The sequence below is a fragment of the Lonchura striata genome, chromosome 10 (assembly GCF_050655825.1).
Source record: "Lonchura striata isolate lonStrDom1 chromosome 10, ASM5065582v1, whole genome shotgun sequence".
NCBI lineage: Eukaryota > Metazoa > Chordata > Aves > Passeriformes > Estrildidae > Lonchura > Lonchura striata.
In genome coordinates this window covers 12,444,459-12,469,090 of record NC_140712.1, presented here as the reverse complement: position 1 = coordinate 12,469,090, position 24,632 = coordinate 12,444,459, and the positions used below count along the sequence as shown (strand labels likewise).

General features: G+C 37.9%; 1 protein-coding gene across 5 annotated transcripts in view; it reads right to left on the bottom strand.

The window, feature by feature from the left end:
* The window catches only part of WDR72 (WD repeat domain 72), a 209,292-nt gene that overhangs the window by 68,806 nt on the left and 115,854 nt on the right, over positions 1-24,632 (bottom strand). For all 5 annotated transcript variants that reach the window (XR_014957601.1, XM_085588730.1, XM_085588728.1 and 2 more), the window contains one exon: positions 1-24,632. This exon is cut by the window's left edge and continues 68,806 nt beyond it; it is cut by the window's right edge. The gene's annotated coding sequence lies outside the window, so the exon portion shown is untranslated.

The window sequence follows — 24,632 nt, the reverse complement described above, 5'->3', positions numbered from 1 at the left end:
AATTCTTCTTGCCACATTCTTACTGTTTCTCTCCTCTCCTTTATTTCAGCCCTTTTTATCTCCAAGCACATGGGCTTACCCTTCTTCCTCCCGCAAAACTTCCAAAAACATTTTTCTTTCAACCCTTCAATTTTCTGTTTGGTTTCAAACACAGTCCTCTTAGCATCTCCCCCACCCTTGAGGGCATCTGTATGGGTCAGCCTTCTCCTTTTGTTTTTCTCCCAGAAGTGATACAGCAGGTCCCAGAAAAAAGACAAGGTGGCTTTTACCAAATATTAATTGTAAGACTTCTCAGGTATATGCTTTCAGCTCAAAAGGTAAAATTATGAGTTTCAAACACAGAAATCTTCATATTTCTGCTAATTATGTAAAACTTCTGCCAATTTTGTATTTTACACTGACAATAACTACCTCCTCAAAACCCCATATGTCCACAACAAAAGCCCTTTTTCTTGAAACTGAAGTAATAACAGAGAGCCTGGATAAAGTCTATTTGTTATGTATAAACCAGATGACCTAAGTTTGCCTTTCAAGTCTAACTTGTGCAATCTTAGTCAAACAGGCAACAACCTACAGGCCACAGAGTGCTTCTCAATACCAACCAGTACTAGACATGTGCCAAACAAATTCAGATCTAATAGGTCACAGAAGGAAGGTAAATTAGAGATATCTAAAGATCTGGGAGTTTGTCAAAGTTAACTTTATCCTTGCAATGATGTTCAGAGCCCAAAATCAAACCAAGCCTTGCTTCAGTGTTTCCAGAGGCAGAGTTTCACCTGTTTCCAAGGTCTTCCTCACCCCTTCAAGCCACATTTATGTATATTCTTCTCGCATCCCTTGTCATTTGTCAAAAACATTAATAGGATTTAGAGCCTGTAAGCTTTTCTTAATCATTACTCGTGTTAATCTGCACACTTCCTAATTCTTCATCTGTTAGCCTTAAACATCTGATGCAGTCTGAGTAAATCTCCATGATCTTCATTTGTAAAACCAGATGCAAACCAGTTAATAACTCTGCTGTTTAATATATCCCTTAATCTGTGCTATAGCATCAACCCCTAAGAAGATCAGGATTTTTAATATTTGTCTCCTGACTTTACAGCAAACAAGAACTCTAGCAACAGGTAAAATGCCTTGCTTTAATTACACTCCTTTGCTTCTGAATTCCTGAGCCTTTACTTTTCATAAGAAACACCCAAGAATATAAAATGAAGAAACCAAAGCAGGAGAAGGGTTCTCCAGCCAGGGTTGTGGCAACACAGTCCTGTTCCCTATATTTCCCCTACATTCTCTGTATTCTTAAATATTTTCTATCATCAATCGCCTCACTCTTTTCATCATGGAGCTGCACACTCCTTCAGTCTAGGAGGATTCAATAATATGAACCCAATCAGGGGTGAGCACCCACAGCACCCAACAGATCTCTTACCTGTGTCTCAGCCGTTCTCCTCAGACAGCCCAGCAGGCACCGCACACCACTCCTCCTTTCAAGTGTCCTTATCCAGTCTGCCATGGAAAGGCATATGATGCCTTTTATCCAGCCTCCTTTGTCACTACAGCTCCTTGAAGTATTTCTTTTTCTGTCCCAGAGTCATTATGGTCACTAAGCTCATAAGCTACACAGAGAGAGCTCTGCCTGGAGAATGGAGGAGACAAGAGGCTGCTGCTCACTTCAGTCACGATGGCCTCAGAGTCAGATGAAGAGCCAGTGGTGCAGCTCCACGGCCTGGCAGAAAAAGCCAGGAAAAGCTGGGCTTGTGCAACCCTCCTTAGCAAAACCTTTGTCTTTTTCATGCCAGGGCACAGCAGCCACCCCTCACTCTGGGACCCACCAAGGCCAGCCCCACACAGCTGCAGCAGCCCTGCCGTGTGATGTGGCTACACACACAAACCATTCCTCCAGGGCACGTGTGGCAGCAGCTCTGGCCACAGAGAGCAACACACAACATCCCCAGGCATTGTCCTGGGCAAGGTTATGAGAAGATCAGAGAAACAAATGAGAAACAATCATCGTAACTTGCTGCACCTGTTTCTGTGAACATGTGGAATGTGTTATGGTGATTTGTTTACCAAAGGGTGATTTCTTAATTGGCCAATGGTGATGGAGTTTAGATTGCAGAATCAATTGGGTCCACCTGTATCATGACTGTCTGTAAGGGGTTGGGTTTATTAATAAGCATAGTATAATAAAGTGATTGATCAGCCTTCTGAGAATCATGGAGTCACTGCTAATTATTACCCAGCTAGGGGCCTGAGGTGACACACAAGCTCTAAGCAAGTAGAAAAGAATATTAGTATTGTCTGAAATTGCCAAGCAACATGAAGATTCTTGACATGAGAATTAGTCTAATAGAGATAGACACACATATCCCCACAGAAAAATGCCATAAATTCTTGACACAGGAAAGGAAATATTAATACCATTAGTAAAAAATAGCTTCTCAGAGTTATTACAGACATAGAAGTGACCGAGTAAATTTTTTCCCAGTCTGATCTCATATTTTGGACAGAAGATGCTTGCACTGGGTGAAAAAACCTAACAATGATGTCCCATAGCACCAATGTATCTGCATAAAACCTCATTTTATGGAGAAGTAGAGCACTCAATTCATCAAATCAAAAACAGTTGACCAGTCTTAACAATGGCAATCATACAGCCAAACAGCCAGAAATTCAACACCCCCAAGCAAGCTAACACCAACCCATGAGTAAGATGTATTACTTACATCAGTGCTTTCCCTCAGCATGAACTATTTTCTTTTACTAGCTTTAGCCGTGATTTCCTGTTTTTCACATCTGTGGAAGATTTTATAGAGTATTTAATGAAACCAGAAGCAGTGGAAATGCTGTCCCATGCCCACACTTATTCTTGGTGAGGAGGGAGGTTTTGATGATCCTGGAATGATGGGAGGAGGCTGTGACCACTTCTTCACAGCAGTCCCTCCTGACTTTAGATTCTGGTCACAAGCAGCCCCTCAAGGATGCCAGCAAGGGGTATTTTGCTTGCACTTACAGAACCTCCATTATTTTCTTGTGACCACAGTGATAAAGCTGTGATCACTGTCATCATGGTATAATTACAAATGACATGATACTTGCTATGGGATGCCTAGTATTTGCAGCAGTAAAAAACGGGGTTTTTTTGAGATGACTAGATAAGCTAAAACCAGTCAGGTTTTTTTTTCTTTCTTTGCAACTTCATTAGAAACAGAGCCAATGGGATTCTAAACCTAGATTTTGTAATGTGTCCCAACTGAATGAGTAAAGGTCATTTTCAGTAACAAAGGTCAATGTGATCGAGTGGCCTATGGCCACCTGGGTAGATAAGGAGCTGTGGTCAAGGACCATGGCCACAGTGCAAACATGAGTGTAAACCTTGAGGTTTGGGAAAATGTCTGGGCAGTTTCAAGACTGTGTCCATCCACAGTCAGAAAATGCCATAACCTCTAAGTTCAGCCAGCCTACGGAGGAGTGGTACCTGCTGAGATATGAGGAGCATCTTTTACACATATCTGACCTCCAGACAAAGCCAAGTATCATGGCAAACTACACGTTGCACCTAACAAATTCCCAGTCACAGTTTCTTAGTTATGGATTTAGACAGAAAATTCAGCAAGTCAAGTGGAGTGAGAGGTCAGTCTCTCTCAGGTTTGGTAGCAGGATGGGAGGTGACTGGATTTATGAATGTCAGGAATCAGAAAGTAATTTATTTTCATATGCAGTAAACCAGATAGGAAAACTCCCCAGGGGACAAAGTAAGCAGGAGTGTACTCCTCACATTGAGTGATGAGGAGTCTACAACACCTTGGAAAGCAAAACAGGTATGCCACCTCCTGATCATCACTCAGTCTCAAATACACTGTGTCAGACAGGGCAAGAGACAGACAGGCACAATGGTCACTAACAGAAAGGGAAAGAAGAACTTATCACAGTGAGGGCACAGCAAAGAACTTCACAGGTTCTGTTTGAGACCAGTGTGCATATAACCCTACCCAGCTTCCATTCCGCTATTTGTGAAACAGAGGCTTTCTTAGCTTAAACATTGATTTCTCTGAAAGTTTTTGGTAGGGCAAGCTCTCCAAAGGAAGTAAACAGAAAAGACAAGATATGAAGAAGCAAGGATTTATGCCAAGCTCTATTAAAGGAGCTGAATGTAAGTTGGTCAAAGCTTTGGCAACGAAAACAATAATTCCTACCGTTCATTTCTCCTGTATTATCTAAGCATTACTACATTGTAGCTTGAAGTAGGAAAAAGGAACTCCCTGTGCTCTATAGGTTTTTTAACTCCCAGTCCTCAGGAGTAAGTTGTGACAGAGCCAGCATTCACATCAAGGCTTGCTTAGCTCTCAGGAAATGGCTTCTTCTCAAGATTGTGTTTCTAGTGCCAACGAAGGAAGCAAACCTGATACTTATCTTCCTGTCTCCCTCTGCTTTGCAGCCTTCTTTGGGAGTCTGTGTTTCTCATGTAATCATATCAGTTGCACAGTAGCTTGCATTTTGTACAGCAGGGAGAGATTCAAACTTTTCACAGTCCTGGCTATCTTTTAGTGAAACTACCTCTCTGCGTGAGAACCCCTGACCATGGGGTTCTGCTGCTGAGATACTGCTCTCCTCACGACTAGACCCATGACAAAGGTGAGAGAGATCCTTGGATTGTATAGTCAGAAATGTGAAAGAAGATGCAGGAGTTCATGGATTAATTTTTATGTAGAGCTCATACATCTGCAATAACTCGTGCAGGGTGCTTAATAATAACATGTTATGTTTCTCCAGAGTAAATAACATAGGAAAGGGATGAGGTATACCTTCCCTTCCATGAGGTGTATCTTCCACCTACACTCCATTTAGCATTTTCCAAACACATTCAAAGGGGCCTAGTACTCCTGTTTATACATGGTTCCCCACTTTAATATTTGTCACTTGACTATTCACAGAGGGGATTTTGATAAAATAGCGATACTAAACAACACATGTGTTTTAAATAGAGACATGCTCCCAACAGAGTTGCAGCTAGGAAACTGCAGAGAGCATGTTAACTGCATTTTTATAAGCACATAGCTCAACAAAAACACAAGGTCAGTTATCTACTGTTTCTGAACGTCCTCAGCCTTCAAGTTAGCCACTTACTGTTCAGATCACAAATGCAGTGGCAGCATCTGTATGCACCAGAGCTCTTTCTCTCCTTGTGGATCAGACTTCAGCACACTGTTTGTCAGCCAACTATATTTTTTCACATGAAAGGAGATGAAACATTCTAACAAAAATATTCCTTCTCCCAACTATATGTGAAGCATTTAAAGAATTTATAATAATTATGGCAAATTAATTAGAAAAAAAAAATCAGTTTTGTAAAAATGAAAATTCTAAAACCCCTTAAAGCCAATTGCTTTAGTTTAGACCAAAATAGTAATCTTCACTATGCAGAAAAGTGTCAAAAGCCTCTAAATCTCTTGAATAAAATCTGCTTCCTCATTTTGACTGAAAAATGCCATGTCCAAACCAGTATAACTTTTTCATCCCAATTGTTGTTTTGTTGTCTCCAATCTGCAGTGATATAATGATTCAGAGTAACAGCTCAGGCCTGGGCCTTGCCTAATAGGAACTGCCAAATATGCCAAATAGTGGCAATTACCTGATGGCTTTGTGATGTGAACCATTGCCCATTAGGGACTCATCTTTGACAACCAAACTAATTTAACTTGGAGTCTGAGGATGAATTATACAGAGCTTCCAAACCCAAAGGTCTCTAGTGTTAACACAGTTTAATTGCTGCCATAAACATAAATACTAGCTTAAAATTATATTTTCTTATGGCTGATATACAGGATGCAAAATATCTTGAATATCATGTCTATTGGCTTAAACTTGCAAAAACCCCCAAATGATATTTAATGTTAACATTTTTTTATATTTACTATTTAATGGGAAAGAAAATAATTGGGTAAGATATTTACTACTTCTTTATTCAATGTGTTATTTAGCTAAAGACATTATCTCCTCATTGCAGAACCCCTGAACATCCCAGCACTCAGCCATGGACTGCTAGGATGATGTTCCTCACAGAATGCACCCTGGGCTTTCTAGTTGTCGCATATGTTTAATTTAATTACAATTAATGAGTTACAATTTACCCTAAGGGAAAACTAGCTTTTGTTGACAAAGAGGTGTTTAGTAAATGGCATTCAAATTCTTGACCTAGACCTCAAATTAACAGGCTGTCCATTAAGAATGCATGAGTAGCTTTAAAGACTGCATTTATCTGTCATAGTCCTTTAAGTCCTCTGTGATGTCTTAAAAAAAGACAATTCTAACTGTGCAGTACTACTAAAAAAGATTCGAACTTTACTTTTGATGGTAGTTTTTTCACTGCAGAACATTATTGAGTTCTACTGGATTACAGTCCATAAAGACACCACGATGAATCAAGTTCTTACTTTTAAATCTTGCTCTGTTTCTATTGCTGCACATCTAGTACTGATGGCACTTTACTTCATGCAAGAAATAAAATACAAGGACTCCAGTGAAGCAAATCATTAGCCACACTCTTGCCTATTACCTAAGCAGTGGGGAACTGCACTGATGTGTTTTGAAGAGGAAGTTTGGGCTCAAGTGCAATGAAAAGGTGGGTTAAATTTCACAGCTAAGTTAAGCAAACAATTAAAATTACATATCCTCAGAGATTCTCATTCCAACTACTGTACCACAAAACTGTTTTCAAATCTATTTTTTAAGATGTTAATTTGGTATAAAAGTTAAGAATACCAATTTCAAATGAAAGGGGGAAATGTTTTTTTTTCATGGCATTTCAGAAATCTATGTGGTCAAATAACAATGTTCAAGAGTCTTTATGTGATACAGTAAAAAATACAGTCTAGTTCGGCTTACATTTAGCTAAACAATGCCTGTTTCATTCATGTATTATTTTCTTATTTCAGTGTGAAACAATATGTAGGATCACATTCAGTCTAAGGAAAGCACACATAGATGAAGGTACCCTACAACTGTATAGATAATTTTCCAAAATCTTTTAGATTAAAGTGTAGCAAACACTAGATTAAGGCATGGAAAAGGTAGAAATATGAGATTTAATAGTGGCTGCAAAATCAGTGCAAAATGGCTGCCTATGTGCCATTGGTGTTTCTGTCTCCTCTAGACTGTCTAGGGCTACCATATGACATTAAGTTTCTCAGAAGCATGTGTTCCTGATTTTTTAAAAAAATAAGGTCATGCTTTTAAGTGGATTCTTAGAGCTATAACTTCTGACACATTTTGTCCCTTTCTGCTCATTCAGACACACTAAATCACACTAAAAACACAAACATGTATGTAGATTCAAGCTGCTAATGTGCTATGGGAAATTAATATTTCAGTGTTGCTGAATTTGACAAAATTTGCCTGAATTTCCCTGGAAGAATATTCCATACCCTGCTGGCGTGGTTATCTGTTATTTGATTATTAGGAAATGAGAAAGTTAAATATGGTCATGAGTAAGGTTTCCAGGGAACAGCCATGGAGCATTATCAGCACAATTGGGAAGTGCCCCTTTGTTAGAATGCTACAGAACTGCCATGAGAACAGTTCCTACTTGGACAAATTGAGAAAGGCTTTGCATTTTGTTTCAGCCTTCAGAGGATTCAAGTTTATTGGGTGCTGGTACTTGTGTGGGAACTGGCAAGGACAGGTGTGTGCACAGGTGAGGGCAGGAGGAATTGCCAGGTGTGTGCTGACCTATCTCCCTCAGAGTGGGGTTCTGGATGCACACAACTCATCATTTGGACAGAGATTATCACAGAAGCTTGGCAGTCTGGATCATGGGAATTTCTGCAATTCACTGGCGGTAGATGTATACACAACAAAATCAGCTTGATTTTGCCAGATATTAAGTTGAGCCTAAATTTTCAGAAAAGAAAAAAAATGTCTTGGGAAGCAGATGGATCTTTTCACTATTAGTGAAATTCCTTTCAACCTGAATAATTTCAAAGGTTTTACAATTCAGAAAGTTATCATGCAACTCAGATATATTCAAGACCAATTTTTCAAAGAATTAAAGCTGAGATGCTTTTATATCAGGTATATGTATCAGCATACAGTATTTTTGGCCCAATATTTATTCATAAGTATCCGTATGTTTTCTTTATTTTGAAATTACTCTAAGTTAACAGTATTAACTCTAAGTTAGTTTTTAGTGGTAAAAATCAGGCTAATGATGGATGAAAGTAGGAATCCAGACACTTGAAAAAGATGGCAAAGTATAAATCATTAAGAGTAGAGAACAGATCTTCTACCAATATGTAGATCTCCAAGTACTCTCTTATTCCTGTGTGAATGGAAAGTAATAATAATGCAGGAAAATGAACTGAAAAGACAAAATAAACAGAGCAATTTGTGATGTACAGCATGCAGAACTTTATGTTCATGAAACTTCTATACCTGATATGCCACATCTTTCCCCCATTTTTTAAATGGAAATTACCTCATTTTCACTGGCTTGTTAAAATACATCATCTTATTTGGATATTGCAGAATATTTGGTAAGAGAGATCTAGGGAACATAATTCCATCAGTTCACCCCTATTTCCTACATAGTCTTGCTTAAAGCACTACAGATTAAAAAGGAAGTTCAGGAACTGTTGGTGTGAGTTTACCAATCTGTGAGAGTGCATTGTGTTTTAAGCTTATGCGTGTACAAAGCTGCTGTCTATATTGGGGAGCCATTCTGAGAAAGCTCAGGTTAACTGCTCTCTCAAGATATCCACTAAAAATCTCTAAGTGTCTGAATGGGAGCCCTTTGCTATTTAGATAGTGAGAGATAAGATTTCTTCTTTAAATATTAGCTGTCAAACTGTGTTATGTCTTATTATGTTTCATCAGATTGGCATTCAGCATGATGAGGTTTAACAGCACATGCTGATAACGCACAAATAGTGTAACATAACTTAGGAATAAAATTAAAGGGCAGAAGACTATTTTCAGCTCAGACACCTGCTTATCCATGTTTTGAGAGAGAACACAATTCAACCACAATAGGAAATTGAATTCATGTTCACAAAACTGGAAAGTTCTTTCTCAGCAGCCAGTTAATTTTGAACAGCACCCATACAGGCTACATTGGGGTTTGTGAATATTTCCAATCACCACAGTATTTGCACAGTATTGTCAAGGTGTGTATGTTCTGTAGTTCCCAGAAGGAAATACTGCCACCTGGGATGGATTGTTTGGGTTACGTGTTTGGGTGAGTACACAAGGGAGGTGTTCTGTGTCCAGTACAGCTTGAGAAGAAACTAAGAGAAGCTTCTAAACAGTTCAAATAGCCTACACAAGCTCTCTTTTATTCTCCATTCTATGCCCTACAGATCATACAGCTATACATCCTTTTCATCAAGAAGGAAGGCTAGCAGTCCACAGACATAACCTTTGAAAGTGAGAGATAGACTGCTGATTTTAGTAGGCTACTCAAGTCTGTAGTCAAATTCTTCTCCTAAACCTTCCAGAGTTGTAAGAACAGCTAGACCTCAGTTTTTACTACACTACTTCCATGCTAAATTTTATTTTCTTCTAGTTTTGACTGCTAATTTATTAATGTCAGTTATTTTTTTATTGCCCTCATTTTCTCTCCTAAACCTCAATTACAGGCTGCATTCCAAAAGATGAATATTTGTGCATGGTTGGGAATTAAAACGCTGACCTTCGCTATACTTTTTTTTCCCTCAGTGTTTTTCCGAGTATCTGCTCTGTACCTGACAAATGAGGCAGTGAGGACCCTCCATATTCTGTTTGGGGTCTATTGGCTGAGGAACTCTTGGTCATCCTACCTGCCTGACGTCTAGGATCATGATGAATTGTCTCCAACTCCAGCCTCAGATTGTTTTTTAACATTTAATTTAGTTTCTTCCTGTGCTTGGATGAACATGGCCATGTTATGGATTTCTGCTCTAATGTACACCAGCAGGTTGGAAGAACAAGCCTCAGCAAGCTGTGGAAATAAGAGAGGCTGGATCAATAGTCAAGGTCATGACCCTGGCTCTGATTCTGTACACTGTCCTGAGATTTTCTCCCCTTAAAAGCCTCTGACTGCTTCTAATGTGGATCCAAGTGCATATTGAAAGAGAAATTCTTTAAAATAAACCCCCTAAAAGTGCAGGTGTATCAGGATCCTCTTGCCTTCTGTATCTTAGAGCTGACAAGGAGTGTGTCTCTCTGAAAATAATGTCTCGTTTTAAATATCTTCCCATATGATCATTTTGATAAAGAGATAAGTCATTGCAAATTTTGTCATCTGGTACTGTAAAAACATTCATTTATTCATTCATTCATAGAGTGATTCTGATCCTACTAGAACCAATTTCAGATGGATGTTAATGATAATATGACATTTCAATTCAGATGCATAATTATTATATAAAATAAAGAGCAAAAAATACTAATTTCACTAGTATACTTGACTTGTACCAAGTAGAAAATGCTGGCATAAAGAGTTGTGATAAAGGACTGAAGATGCTAAGTCATTTGTTGAGCCTGCCTTTGTGCTGCAGATAGAGCTTTGAGTCTTCAAATATACAACCGTAATGCAGCAAGGCACATTTCTGAATGGTAGTAATTTTCCACTGCAGGATATAGTCATGCTGAGATTTAGTGCTTAAGAAAAAAAGAGAAAGAAACATAGAAAGAAAAAAAAAAAGATTGCAAAGGTATTTAATGTATCACAACAGGACCCCCCCCCCTCATTATTGATACAGATAAATTGTCATATCTGTTAAAACCCAGCCCACAATGATGAGCAGTCAATACAATAAACAATTCTGTCTCCAGTAGAGATGAGCAAAAGAATTTCTCATCTACAGAAGAAACCTTTTTGTTGCTTCTGCAAAAGAGTGAAAAGAATTACATTTCAGTTGGCCCTTGTTGCTGAATTTCACTTAGAGAAGAAAGCTGTATATCTCCATGGAGGGGGAAGGCTGAAGGTCAGTCAAGAAATTCAGCTTGTTGCATCACACTGCCCTGTCTGAATCTGACCCGCATGCTCAGCAGCAGGGTGACTGCAACCAATATTCAAAAATAAACAAAAAAAAAAACAAAGAAAAAAAGAAAGCATTGCTTACAAAATTTTCCCATCATAGCTGAAAATTGTTTACATGAAAACTTGGCATCCTAATCAAGGGAACCGGAATTCATAATGATTCACATTGTAAAAATCAGGAGTTTGCTCAATGTGAGAAAGAGAAAGATAAGTGAGCTTTATGAATTGGCACAGTAAGGTTGTCAGAGGTATTTAGGTGTCTCATGGGATTTTCAGTCAATGTAAATTAGATGTGTAATGGTTTTGAAAAATCACACTCTATGCCTATTGCATGCTGAAGTGCCAAATCACCTTTAATAATACTCAGTGAGGCCTGTTACCCATTAAAAAAGAAAAATAGAGGACTCTGCTTGAGCTTTAGAATTGACTCTTTGGTTCCTACCTCCAGCTATGAATTTAGAATTTTCTCTTCTACTATGTTGAAGAGTAAGTAACCAGACTTGTCTCTTGAATGAGACTTTGTACCTAAATCCCTGATGGCGGGACCACCAGACTATGCTCCTTAAGCAATAATTTAGCATTTTACTTGCCCCAATTGCTCCATCTCTATTTGCAGTCTATAGTATAAGTATGCAGTAATATTTCACCAAATCTCACGTTACAGGATTATGAGATATATCTGGATGAGGTGACTGAGGAGAAACATGGAGAAATCTATTAAAAATCATGAAAGAAATAAAGCCTTATTATTATAAAAGGTACCAAATTCTGCACTATTTAAAATAGATAAACAAGAAAGAGTATAGAGTCTGCAATATTCTAGTAGGGTACAAAGACAGCTATAACATTGTTACTGCCATGGAGTTCAAGTTTCTCCTCCACTGTGTCCCAATTACACTGCTCCATCAGCAGACAGGGCTTAGTAACCTCACAGATGTAAGAACTCATGGATGTGCTCATTTTATATGGATGTGCAATGCAAGCTCTGCACTGGACCTGTGTCACAGATGGAGCACCCTGCTGCAGCAAAGGACACCTCTGGAAGAGATCTGGAATAAACTTTGTTCCAGTCCTCAAATGTTTTCTGAGGTGTCCCTTGATTCTTACCTCCCCATCATTGCTCAGGGCAGCTCTTGCCTGCCTGCCTCGTGGTTTGTTTCTCATTTGCCAATGTATCTTGTTTCCCTGATTCACTTGGCTGCTATGAGAAATATGTTTTGGTAACGTTATCCTGTACTGGCAAACTGCCCACTAGGAAATACATCTGGAACAACTGAGCATAAAATAGGAACAGTTTTGTTCCTTGATTCTAACTTGGATGATCTGTATTTTAGACTCAAATTTTCATAAGCAACCCCTTTGGGTTGGTCTTTGTTTTGCATATTCTGTGTTTGGTTTTGAGGACTTAATTTTCTACCATTCTTGAAAACATGAAAATATCTGCAGATGTTAGTAAGGCAGCATCATCCATGTCTCCTTGTGGGATTCTCAAATTATCATCATGTAGGTGTGGATTTGATCCTTAACAAATAGCATTTTTGATGATAGAAAAAGTATCAGAGAGAAAAAAGTAGGATCTAACAAATTCTAAATATGTAGAGATCCAGGGAAATATAAAGGAAAGGAAAAGGAAGGACAAATAACTCTAGTCTAATAGAAACAATTGATGATTAGAGAATGCAGATTCCCTAAGGAAAATAACAGACAAATGTTAAGGATGACTGGCAAATATTTTTACCTTCCTTTACAGACATAGCATAGAATGTGCACTCAGGTATATTAAAGCATCACTTTCACAAGTATTTTTTGCATGAGCATGTATCAAAATGGTTTGTACTTTTCCAGAATGTCAGTTTCTTACCCTTTCAATTCAGACTTTTTTTCTCAATGCATTTTGTCCCACTTTGACTATGAATACCAGTTATTTATATCTCAATTTTATTCAAAGAAACAATACCTTTGGAAAAACATTTGCTACTTGAAATTTTCCTCCTGTAAGAGCTGTTGGAATTTGGTCAGACAAATTTGGAATCTAGTGGATTTTAGGTGATGCATTTGAGAATTAGTAATATACAATAGTAGTGTTATTGTTTAATAAGGTACATTTTCATCTGTTTTTTTTTTCTTTAAAATCTGCTTGCTGGGTGAAAGTGAGTAGTCTTCATTGCTCCAAGGAACCCTGAAGATTTGCACTTTAACAAGTGCATTTCCTGTCTTTTTGAAAAATCTCTAAGAAATTGTTTCATGTGGAAATGTTCTGTTAACGAGCCAGATGCCAACTGGATCACAAACATGTTTATTGATTTGCATACCCGAGATGGTCCAGGTTCCTTTCTCAGTTACTGGTGAGCTCTCTGAAGTGAACAGAATTGCTCAGATGCACTCCAGGTAGAACCTGCCCTACTCAGTCCCGAGAACAACTGCACAATGCTACATGCTGCTGCCCCAAAATGGGTTTGCATTTATGCAGCAATACAAGATGCTGAGGAGCCTCCCTGGAGAAGTTCTGGGAATAGGAGCATAGGGAGTGTGTATGATGCAGAACCACGTACCCTAAGGTTTCCAAGCATATCTCTCCCATTTACTTTTTTTTCTTGTAATTTCAGCATCCCAGCATACACAGCTCCTCTTTGCTAACCCATTTCTCATCATCCACTCTCAGCTTTAGTGGATGATTTCCCCCAGTGTTCCTTAAACCCCAATTCACAATTCCAAACACTTAACAAAGATTTGCAAAACACAATGCATGTAAAACATGTTTGTCAGTCTCCAAGACCAAACCAGGTATTGGCTGTCCAGGAATTTCAGTGTGTTCAAGTTCCTCCTTTAGCTGAGAGAGGACTACAAAAGGCACCAATAGTCACTCCTGGAATCAATGTCACCTCAGAGCCAAACTTTTCCATTCTTATACTATTTTCTGAATTAATATTAAAGACAAGAACACAAACATGTGTCTATTCTAAGAAGAAAAAGAAGAGCCCCATTCTAGCATCTGTTTCTGTCTCTCAAGTTCTTTTTATGCTACAGAGCTGGTTCTATCTGATGAGACATAATGTCGTAATCAATCTGTCTACCTCTCACTCACTCCACTAGAAAGTAGATCTTGCTTTTTATTGTGGATATTCTTTCCACTTTTGTGGGTGACTTTTTTTCCAACACTTCTAAGTAAAGTGCAGAAGTTCTTTTGTTCTCAAGATGTACTTCCCTTGACACTAGTTCTGCCTGTGAATATCATGCACTGGGGAACTACTGTGCTGTACCTCAATTAAAATAAAAATCAACAGCAACCTCAGAAAATTTGCTCAATCTAGTCTCTCATGTACCATCCAGAGAAAAAAATGCAAAATTCCTCTTATAACAAAGCCCTTCCAACATCAGCTGTGCAAAAGGCATGGCTGTCTTTTTGCTGCAATCTAATCCACTGAGGTTAAAAATAAATATTAGAATGATGGTTTTATGATTATGGTATTAATAAAAAAATACCTTCCAAGTAAAAAGGGAAGAATTACTTTTCTGGCTTTGAGAAAATTACTGTCTCAGAAGAAGATCTTGTGATTTTTTTTTCAACAATATCCCTGTTTCATGACTTACTGCCTCCTGCTTATGTCCCTGGTGAAACAATCAGAACCCATGCATCTGAACTGACCTCCATCTCTCTCCTCTCACGAGTACAGATGAAATAAGCAAAGAGATAACAAGATTAACTCTTCTGTCAAATGCACATCTTCTCCATGTTGTGAACAATGTATACATAACATACAAGACACTTCTAAATCACTACTCTCTTTTGCTGTTAACATCATCTCAGCATCTTACTTAAACTGCACTCCTGTATTCCTTAAGTACAGAGTTCCTGCAACATTTCCCTATTTATAAGCAAAGAAAAGTCAGGACAAAAGCCATGTACAAGGAAATGCAGCCAAGGAAAAACCATCAAGCCATCAAACAGAATAAACTCTGTCTCACTTCCATGAAAGTAAGAGAAAATTTCTTATTTACCTGGCTCTGTATTTCTGTCAAAATTAACAGCTATTCTTTATATCTGTCTTCAGGTAACAGACTTAGATCAGACTCTTAGGGAAAAGACTGTTCATGCTTTGTGTCTAGCTCCTTGTCTCCTTCACTGTAAATTCTGGAAACACAACTTTGATTGGGCACAATTCCCTGGCCACTCCACAGACCAAACTGAGATGAGGGCAATTATGGGAGTCTTTCATCTTGTAGAAGTGAGATATCAAAGAGTATAGTTTGATAAAGGCAAAAACTTCTAGTGAGAAAATATCACATGCATTATACTCACACATGGGACTGTGGACATAAAAGATCAATGCAGAAAAGTACCAAAAGGTCAGTTTTCAAGATTTTCTGAATATTCAAGGATTCAGCATAGATTTCTTTCTGACTATTAAACAAAACTAATTTAAATGAAAAGCTCTGCTTGTGGATTGCCTAGTCAACTTCCCAAACCTTCCATACTTGCTATTGCAGAGAGAAAAAAAAAGAAAAAAAAAAAAGTCTATTATATATTTATATATTTAAATAATTTTCAAACAGATTAATAAGTATTAAGTAGATTTTCTCATTAGCCAATCAATAGTTTCTATATTTTCCCTGAAGTGGTAATTTAATAAACACAGCTACAGGATTTTTTAAGGGCAAAAGAGATCCTCTTAAAAAAACAAAACAAAACAAAACAACACCAAAAAACCTCAAAACAAACAAACAAAAAACCAAAAACCCAAATGAAAAACCCAAAACAAATAAACAACAAACCCCAAAACCACAAAAAAACCCCACAAAAACAGACCTACCAAAAGAACCAAACAACAGAAGAGATACTTCTTTAAGGGAGGAAAAAAGCTTACTCTTTTTTTGGGTCTACTGTGATTATACTCTCTTAGGAAATGCTAATTTTTGTAATTTTAGTTATATAAGTAATTCCCAATTTTTCTCCTGATTTTTCAAACTCACACAAGAAAATTAGGCAGTCATACATAGAAACAGGATTTACCTAGAGTAATTTTTGAAAGGAAGCCTGACTGAAAGCTAGAGTCCTAAATTTTCACTGAGGAAAGTCATGTCCAGGAAGAATTTGTAGATTTGCAGAACTTAAAGCAACTTCAGTCTTTCCAAAAGCTTCTTTTTGCCTTTCTCTCTCCTTTTCTCACCCAGAAACACACATACACACAGAGCAGACAGGGAGATGTTTGTGAAAACTGCAGTTTCCACAATCAAAAGTACAACATTTACTATGGCTTTTATCAAAGATTTCAATTCCCTCATCTTAAGGAAAATGACCCCTTTATTTTGTTGTGGACATAAAATTATGGCTCAGGGAAAATTGGAAGCATTTCTGTTGAGGGAAATCAATTTTCTCACTGCCATATATGATCAACATGTCACAGCCATCACCTAGATAATAATAGTAAAGTACAAGTAAAATGGCTGGTAATACTGGCTTCAGGAAAAAAAAAAAAAAAGAGCAAGATAACACCTTTTTTTCACCCAACATGTTTTCAATAAAAAAATATCAGAAAGAACACAAAGGTTTCTCCTGTGATCACAGCCTTTCAGAATGAGAATGTTTTATTTTTTTGTTTATTGATAGTCTGAAGTGTTGATGAATCTGATGAGAAATTTGGTCTTCCTGGAAAATAGTCAGCAGCGCTTTGTATAAGCTGTGCTGGCCCCTTTTCAATCAGCTTGTTAATGGGTGGCTAATGGTGAGGAGAAGTGACCAGCCTGAGATTACCCAGGAGTATGTTTATGTAGAGGCAACACTCAGAGCAGAGAAGCATCTTCTTAATTTGGATACTACAAACAAAGGAAACATCAAATTTGACCTTGCTGGGGAAATGTTAATGGCTTCTGCTCATCCTCCTTCTGCCACTTAGCATCTCTTGTGCCCCACCTTGGGAAGCTTCCCGGCAGAAGTGTGCATTAGCAGAACTCTACCCTTACAAAACACTGGCCAGGCAAGGAAAAAAACATTACAAGTGATTAAATGGTCTTTTGATGTTCACTTCAACAGATGTAACAGGTCACCACAGTTAAGCACATCTTCAGTGATGCCACAATAGTATATACAAGGTAAATTAGAACTCTGTAAACAAAAGGAAATAGTTTCATGTTTCAGGTTGAATCTTCAATGTTGTCAAGTAAAAATCAAGAAACTACAGCTGCAAAGGTTAAGGACTGCAACACTGGAAAGGAGAATACACATAGCAACACTAATTTTAATTCATTGAAGAAATGTAAATGTGACAGAATCCTTCAAACCCTGGTGGTAGTTGAGAGTAAATAATTTCTAGGACATAAAATAATCTTCTCTGCTCTTCCATTTCTGTTGTAACTCGAACTTCATAAAATTTAAAGAGAGATTATGTCATTCACATTATGCTTCAAGAATGGCAGTGGCCTTACAGAACAAGCTGAAAAATTAGTGTAATAGGGTTTGTCTTAAGACAGAAAGGGAACAAAGAAGAAAATTAGGGCTAATCCATCTCACATAGTTTTTGTTGATTCTTTACTTTGCTACTGTTCCTGCTGGTAAATCCTAAAAGATCATTCTATTAACCAGTTGCTTTAAGATCTGCAGCTTGATGTAACTGGTTTTTACCTTTGAAAATGGAGCAGGTTATGCTTTCCTAGGAACTCATGTGTGATCCAAGAGCAAAATCAGTGACATCATATCATCAAATGAGTTTGGGTCCTTGAAGAAAGGCATCAGCAAACTGGCCTCTAGGTGTTTAGTACCAGTTAAGTGCTGTTTGGTAGAGTGAACAGAGGAATAATAAGGAGTTTGTTTTCCTTGGTTGTGCTTGACCCATGCCCTCAAACTACCCCCTCCAAATATGTCCAAAGTAGTATGATTTTTGTAGGGTGGTGTAAACTGGGATGATGATATATCAGGGTATGAAAAAGAAACTACAGCATCTGGATTGTGGTCACTTTAAAGTATAGCTTTTCCTGACATACCTTTGCCAATAGTTTCTTTTAGAGAAGACTCTGTTTCCACTCAACACAAGTGAAACTGGTGCTTTGGCTGCCAGATTCCCATGAGAATTTTTGTGAGAGGTAGTCAGAGAAAGGACCTAATTTGTGTTATTAATGACAAAAGTGAGGAAGACACTTTCTACTTTGGTCTTCAGGAAGCAAAAACATCTAATTTAAACACTCTGGTAGTTATATTCTTCACTAAACTTCATAAAATAAAGCATATATTTATATTTTCTGAAGTACTTATTGTAAATTGCATGAAAGTCCACTATGTCCTTGATTTGGCAAAACGTTTAATAATAAAACTAGTGTGAGTCCTAAATACTTAAAATCAAGCATCTGCTTACTTAGGTGAGGAGCTGTGTGTAATAATTGATGAAGATTAAATATTAAATCTTCCAAGTCTATCTGATCATTCTATGAATGTGCAATGTCATAACATGCTTCAAATTTAAATACAATCTGGAAGTGTTTGTCTGAGGAGTAAAAAGTATAACTGAAATGTGCTAAAAATATGGTGAAGACCTTTCAAATCCTTTTTTAGCCTTTAATCCATTATTTAGCACTTCATTCTTTAAAAGAAACCTGCAGAGCTATATCCTCAGAAGCACAACCTTGAAACAAAGTGTTTTTAGACATGCACAGAAAGCATTAGCAGCTTTCATTGCAAAATGACACCTGTGTGCCCGTATGTCCTGATCTCTGAAGTCATACTTCACAGCATAGACTTTTCATTCAAAAACACTTCATCTGATTTATATCAAAGTACCTGCTCCTGTCTACACAGACTAAGTAAATGTCCAGCTCAGACAGCAAACATTATTGTCTTGAAATCTTTCATTCTGGTGTATTATCATACATTTATCATTATGGTGTTTCATACCCACATACCCATAAATATTTGGTTTTGGTTATAGGCAGACCTGAGTGTCATGGAAAGCTGACCTGCAAGTAAGTAAGAGAAAAATCTTATCTGTGGCCTTGGAGAAAGGGAGATAAAAATGAAGGGAAAGTTTGAGCAGTGTGAGCAAAACTTTTTCTAAAGGTAAATTAAGTAAATGTCCTGTAGTCAGTTATTAACTTCACATGGTTAATGCTGCTGTTTGGTCTAGGAAGGTTATCTGCTGTAACATTTCTTAACATTTTCATAATGTTATCAAGAATTAAAAAGGTAACATTTATCAAACATTCACAGTGTCTGTGAGTCAGAACAAAGAGCAGCCACACAGTTGTGATAATGTCCAGCTGTCAGTTAGAAGCGAGTCCAAATACCTTGGAGGTATTTACTTTTGGATGATGCATTCTCTGTCATGTAAAAATGTAACTTTTCAAAGTACACATGTTACTGATTAAGTTAAAGTCAGAAAATCTTATTTCCTTCTAATTACTTCTAAAGCCATATGTAAAAGATGGAGAAGGATAATCAATGGGATGATCCAGATAAAGGAGCCTTAACATGAAGAGAAATCAAAGGGCCCAATCCTCCAAATCCTTATATGATTATCTTTAATCTGCAGTGAGATTGCTCATGTGAAACAGAAGTTACAGGACCAGATCTTAAGTCTCCCTACTGCATCTTCCTATGAGAAGAGGTGGATTAAAATCCAGACCTAATGTCTCATTGTGTCTAGCAGAACCAGAGAAACAATGGCAGAAGCCATTGAGTCTACAAAGATTTGTACCATTCCAGCAGGCTTTGATTTGGACAGTTAGGACTAATCCTCAATGCTGAGAAGGGAAAATTTGTGTTAAAACCCTTGCCAACAAAGCAATTGAACCCATGCAAGTGATCAAGCCAAAGGCAGCCAAAAAGCTAGGACTCACAAACCTTTTCCCTACAGCAGAGCATAATCTCTGAAATACTTGCTATAATTTCAAAAGAAGTGAATGAAAAAAAACAGCTAGCTGCTCTGCCTTCTTTTTCTGACATTTCCATCAATGGCTATCACTGCTGCTAGAGTGCTGGAATTGTCTTGGGGCTCAGGCTAAGACACTGTGTGCTGATTTACATCTTACATTAACAATTATACATGTGGAGGCTATTCCAAGAGACAGAAATGTGCAAATTAGGGAATGGAGAGGCTTGAAAACGTGGAACTAAACAGCCTTGACTACAACTCAGATGTATTTTAGATTCACCTCCAACCATTCATTCCCCTGTTCAGGTCTGGGCAGATCCTGGCTCTTCTGTATTAACAGCTCTCATCCAGACCTATTTTTAGTCAATAATAAATAACTTGGGAAGAGTAAATAGGTGAATAGGATTGCTAGTTACAATCTCTAACAAATTAAAAGGCATAAAATCAATATCATGTTTCAGTGGAACTCCACACTTTCCAATTCACTCGATACTTCCTGAAACTATAATTTCACTAGTTAATCAGGGATTATTCAAATAATGTGTTAGCAGTGGCTTTTCTGTCAGTGTGTCTCCCAATATGCCCAGTAAATCCTGCATCAGGAAGTGGGACTAGAGGAGGCACCTGCTGGCGTTCCTCAGTGTGTAGGTACACACAAAGCCTGGATTCTTCACATCTCTCCTTGGCTGGCAGCCCCTCTTGTGGCAGGTGCCAGCAAACAGGTTGGCTCTGCTTCTGCCTCAGTAGGACAGGGGGCATGGCCAAAGGGAGCAGCACAGGACAACTCCTAGTACTTCTAGCTGTAGAGCTCCTTAGGACCCACATATGCCTTGACTTCTCCTAAGGAGAATGTACTTCTGCTCTACATTTTTCTTATTTCCCAGATTTGCTACTATTTTAATGTAAAATACATCAAACTTATAGATGGGCCAGTGTCTTCTTTCAAGATCTTACCAAGGCTTCCTGATGTCCTGACTCTGTGGAATATAACAGGTCTTAGAATAAACCTATTACTCAGACCTGTAGATATTACCAATTCTGGTTCTGTGACACAAAATCCCTGCTCAAAATACATTGTGGTTTTTATAGCAAAATGGAAAAGTAGTAGAACAGCATTGTAAATTTACTGGGTTTTCTAACTATGGAATTGAAAATATTTGCTATTTTATTTAATATTTGGTATTAATTACAACCATCTATATTCTCCTTTGAGAGGTGCTAGTCTAGGATGAGCAACCAATTCCAGGCCAAATTCTGATCCAGGTTATAACCAACAAGTACAGGATGATATTTTGATTTCAGTGACATTGCTCTAGATTTACTCTACTCTAACCAAGATCATTACCAGGCTTTCTTTAAAGACATTGTTCTCTCAGATGCCTTTCCAGATTAATTGGCACAATTACATCCTTCTTTCTCTCTTCCCCCTCAGGTCGATCTGTATGTCAGAGGGCTACAAGCTCTGCTGATTCAGAGCTGAATGTGTCCTGTAGGGAAACGAGTTACAATGATCCTCCTCATCTCTAAAGGCCCAAACTCTTTTGGTTTTGATGCAGCAGACACAAAAATACAGTAATCTTTCATTCACCCAGACTTCCTTTTCTTCACTTGAAAGGTAAGAGACACTTTCAGGATGCAATGGGTTGTTGAAGCACTTCATGAAACCCTTACATGCACTTACTGCTTCTTCAGCTTCCAGAGTAAAAAGACTATTGGCATTTACAGTCACAAAGTAATTTTTCAATGGGAGAATTGCTAGGCCAGAGGGGATAGCTTAGTGATCTGAACATCGAGGATCAAATTAAGCCTTGGTGCAAGAGAAAGCAACTCATCTGACTTCAATGGAAGTGATCACATTTACATCAGAGGTGAATTTGTCCTGAGAGTCTGCATGGGAGCAGAGACTCAAATCCCAGCAGCCACAGATAAGGGAGGAGTGGATTGCCAACTCAGCAATATGGGAGAAGATTTCATATGAATGCTAGCTTAAGAATGGCTACTGTGAATAGAAGTGGAATCCTTTTGTGAAAGATGTGGCACACCCAGCAATGAAGAAGGCTTGGCTTGGAAATGTTTACAAAGACATGGCATATCATACAGGAAAAAAAATCCCTCCCCCTTTCTTTGCAAAATTTCTCATTACTTTATTTCCTTCAAATATTATTTGATGATATCAAGATTTTTTCAAAAATATTTATCAAGACATCTTACCAAAATGTATTCAAACAGGGGTTTCCCTTATATAAAAAGTTATTTTATCTAGTAGAAAGTCTCACAACAATGTAACATGAAATATCAATAGACATTTACAGTTTGCTATGTGTTTACCTGTGTCTAAATAATAGCAACCAGAAAGATGCTTCTGTTAACTTTTCCTGAAATTTGTGATAATAGTAGTTTTTCCTCTTCTATTTTATCATTCAAATGCATTGGCTAAATAGCTGGCAAATTTTCATCAGAAGAGAATACCGCTAGATATATTTCAATTGACCATCCAGGGTGACATCCCAGGTGAATAATGTAAATTAAAAATCCATTAAATAAGCATTTCTGAATATCCCCCACTTTTCTCCACAATTTTTCAGCTGTTGTTTCTATTATTTTAAAAAATTAAATAAAATCTTCTTTTCTGCCACAAGGGAGCAATTACTATGGCTTTTTCTTTTTTTTTTTTTTTTCCACTGCCCTTTGACTATATTAATTATTTCATCAAGGCTAAGTAATCAATATTTTCATTTTAAAATAAAGACAAAAATCTTTTTATTAAGAATATAAGTGCCATTTTCAGACCTGCTGTATCAGACATTCTTAGGGAAAGAAGGAGAAATCAACAACAGCTCCTATTATCTCCTCTGCTGTTTAAATTTCCAGGGGAAAAGGCTGTGGGTTAGTAGCATTCAAAGACAATGTTCCAATATTAGAAATCTCCCAACCAGAAAGTTGTATTTTGGGCTTGTGTTTCCCAGACCTCTGCAGCAGCAAAATCCCTCATTGCTCTTGGATGGCAATTACACTTTAAGCAAAAAGATATTGCAGATCATTGATTCCTGCAAATCTCTTCCCCTTTGAAGTAGCAGCACTTGCTTATGAATGAAGATACACACACTTTCACCTTGAAATCACATCAGCCTATTTTCTCCTTTTAGTCCTGGAAGCACATGAATTAGATGTGCCAGATTGGATACATCTCATCAGAAGAAAAGAGGTTTGGTCCTGAGAGCCTCCCTTTACGAAGGTGAGATACTTGCCTGAGGAGTCTTAGTAGTATGACCAACACAATTTGTAGGATAAGAATTACAAACAGGAAGCTTGTTTTGGACCTGAACACCCACAGCTCCACTCAGGTGAGGAAGATCCAAGTCCTGCTGAAGCTTTTTGTCTAAATGTTTGTATGTGCAAGGATTCCTTGCAGGAGGAAGGCTTGCACAACTCCACTGTGTGAAACTACGCAGCTGATTGACAGAGAAAAAATAGTTGAATTAAGCCCTTCTTTGATTTTACAGAACATTGACTTCTGCAAATGTGACCTTAAATTCAAATTGATTTGATCTTAAATGCAGGAGATTTCATCTACCTTCCAGGCAAATATGCTCCATATGTTAAATACCAGTAAATATAGTTAAGTTCTCCATTGTCTATGAAAGGAATACAGAACAGCTTTTCTGTAAAGACCAGATTCTCCCTTAGCAGCAGAAGATTTAAAAGGTCAGAACTGGTAATGATCAGCTGAAAACAAGGGCTGGCCTGAAAGCTGCGAGAGTTTGCATTTCCAGTAGGTCCTAAAGCCCAGTCTTGACAGTCCTTATAGAAAAATTTAGGTGAAATGGCAACTTGTGGATTTTTTCTTTTGTTCTGGTGATGACTCTACCTTCTGATGGTGAACAAGAAAACTTGAATGCTGTTTTTAGGGCATATCATCAAAATTCAGGTATTTCCTCTGAGAAACTGCCACAGGTTCAGTATTGAAACTGACCACTACTGCAAGGGGTAAGAAAATAATTTTTAATTAGTTAGCTCATAACTGTTTCCTCCAGGTTTTTGTAATTTTTCTTGACACCCAAAAAATATTTTTTCAACAATTTTGGCTACTTATTTGTTATGCAGCTGTCTGATATCATTCTGGATAAGCCTCTATTTTTAGCTCTTGGATCATACATCCTGGGGAAGGAGAGTGAGTCTATCCTCTATCCCAAAGATAGATTGCCCCTGAGTGCCAAAAGCTGGCAATGGAAAAAAACAAAGAGCAGCAAAGTGCTCATGGCAGAAGGCTTGATGGAAGCTTTAGGGGACTAATTCTGATATGTTTACTTTATTTTCTTTTTAATGGGTTGTCAGCTGAGGAGAACAAACAGCTCTTCCTGCATCCAGAAGCATAAGCATTTATTGGTCCAGATAAAGCACACAGAAGAAAAATTGTTCAGGGTGTACTATAAGTCATCACCATGTCTCTTCAGGTAAAAAGCCAAAGTATTTCTGCTGTACAGTTTTCACTGTGCTACTCTGTGAAGCTCAGACTGGAACCAGAATGTACCATGGCCATTGTTGAATATTGAATATAACCTCTGAATCTCACCCTGCAAGAGCCACTCAGGTGAAAGCATTGCTGATACCATTAACAGAAAAAGCAGGTCCCATGGAAATGATATGTGTGTACTTTCAGGAGAAGAGTACACATTCCTATGCACATTCAGACCCCTCCTGAAACTGGGAGGGGTTTGGGAAAGTTTGAAGGGTCAAGGATTGCAGTGTCCCAACTC